A 2,056-nucleotide genomic window follows, 5' to 3' on the forward strand; every position below is an offset into this window, starting at 1 on the left:
TTCTCAAATTTGCTTTTGCTGTTAAATCAACTGCAAAATTGTTTAAATATTAAGTCAAAGGTTATACAGTCAAAAACCTCTTGACTTCTTAGATAGCTTTCGCTTGCTAATTCTCAAGACACATTCAGTTGCTAGATTGCCCAAAGACTACTCTCTTTTACTCTGAATATTTTTCTTTTCATGTTTTTTTCCAATTTTGAACACGTATAAACAATTCTAGACAATTTAATCTTGATGTTATTATTGTCTAGCACCACATCTAATGAGCAACTATTGATTTACATCAGTGAACTAATCATGTTCACTATCTCAGTTCTTATTTATGTAAGAAAAATAAATGTATATTCAGGGAATATAAACAACATTTTCAACATGTTCTCATGGACATGTTGTCTATCATATGTAACTGAATTAATAACACTCTCAAAATAATTCTATCTCTAAATTAACCCCAATCAAATTAGTCCTCCTTCCTTGTCATTTCGCTAAATTTATACTCTTGTTTTCTCAATTCTGTGACAAATTGATTATCCCATTATCATTATTTGACTTCAATTGATCCAACCTTCTCTGGGTATCCACCTCTGGATACTCTGGACCTCACATAATACATTTTGTGTATTTTGTTTGTCTCAATGACCAATCAATTTATCATTTGTAATCTCTTTAGTTTTAGTTTTGTCTCATCCAATCCCATAATCTATTTTTCCATTTTTTCCAAAAATGACATCTAAGGGCTGTGTTACGGCGGGAGGAGAGAGGACCCAAGAGCACGTACGCGCTGGTAAGGGCAATGGCAGAACGTTTATTGAAGAGAAGGTGCAGGTAGTCGTGGGGGCTGACGGGAGCGTGGCACAGAGGTCTGGGGGGTTCCGGAGTCAGGAGAGCCGGGGTTTGGCTGAGGGGTCGGGCAAAGGGAGAGAGACAGGAGGGGGGCTCGGGCAGACAGGTTAAGACGGCAGGCTAGCGGGTAGTCAGAGGCAGGCAGGGTCGAAATACCCCAAGGATCCAGTCAATTCGGCGGGCAATCGGGTGGTCAAGGACAAACCGGGTCGGACAACAGGCAGGCTGGCAGGAGGAATTGCTGGAAAGCTCGGCGCAGCGCATAGAGACGATCTGGCGGGTTGTGGAGGGAAGTGACCGGGCTTTATACTGAGCGGGTAAGTGGTTGCAGGTGTTAAGTGTTCAAGGCTGATTAGCAGGAGGGCTGAGCGGGTGTGGTGAAGCTGGAAGTGAGGTGGCTGAACTGGTGAACTGTGACAGGCTGGGAATTAACCCTGTGTGTGGACCAGTCTTTGCCCACAAAACCCCAGGTTTGATACCATCTAAAATTCTAAAATTTTGACTTCTAATGATAACACAATGACCACAATGATGACTAGACCTATGATTATATTTTAAACATACTGTTAGTCATGCAGAAAACAATCATTTGCAAGTTTTTGAAATTTACAATCATTTAATTTATTCCAAATGAAAATTTGGAAAAATTTAGCAATTAAAAAGTATGTATTCAAATATGATTTCAAAATAAATATGAAATGGATGGAGCGGTTCAATGATTTCAAATATGAAAAAACATTCACCGGAGATAGTTTGTCAAATTAATGGCAGACAATTCTAAAATTGCAATATCTATATTCACTTGGTCAACATGACTTCCTCTGTTAACAAAATGTTATTTTCGGAAATTACCATAATTCCCCAAGTAATAAAATGCAGTTTTTTTGTTTGTTTGTGTTCCAAAAAAGAAGGCCTAAAATTTGGGTGAATCCTATGAACGATAACAAAGATCGGTACGAGCAAGAGGGTCAGGTGGGTGCTAGCAACTAGTGCCTGTTGCAGCTAACAGCAACTCATATTAACTGAGGTCGTTACGGTATTATTTTCCATAAAAGAAGCGAGCAGACTGAACCAACGTCTGAGTCCATCCTTATTCACGCACAGGAATATTACTAAATTACAGGTTACACTGAGCACTTACCGCTCACAATTCTGAAACACACCTAATTAAACCCGCAACACATGTATAATTTGTGGATATGAACAAAAGAAA

Source organism: Hippichthys cyanospilos, chromosome 5, assembly GCF_059441005.1.
Source record: "Hippichthys cyanospilos isolate Australia breed blue-spotted pipefish chromosome 5, RoL_Hcya_1.0, whole genome shotgun sequence".
Taxonomy (NCBI): Eukaryota; Metazoa; Chordata; class Actinopteri; order Syngnathiformes; family Syngnathidae; genus Hippichthys; species Hippichthys cyanospilos.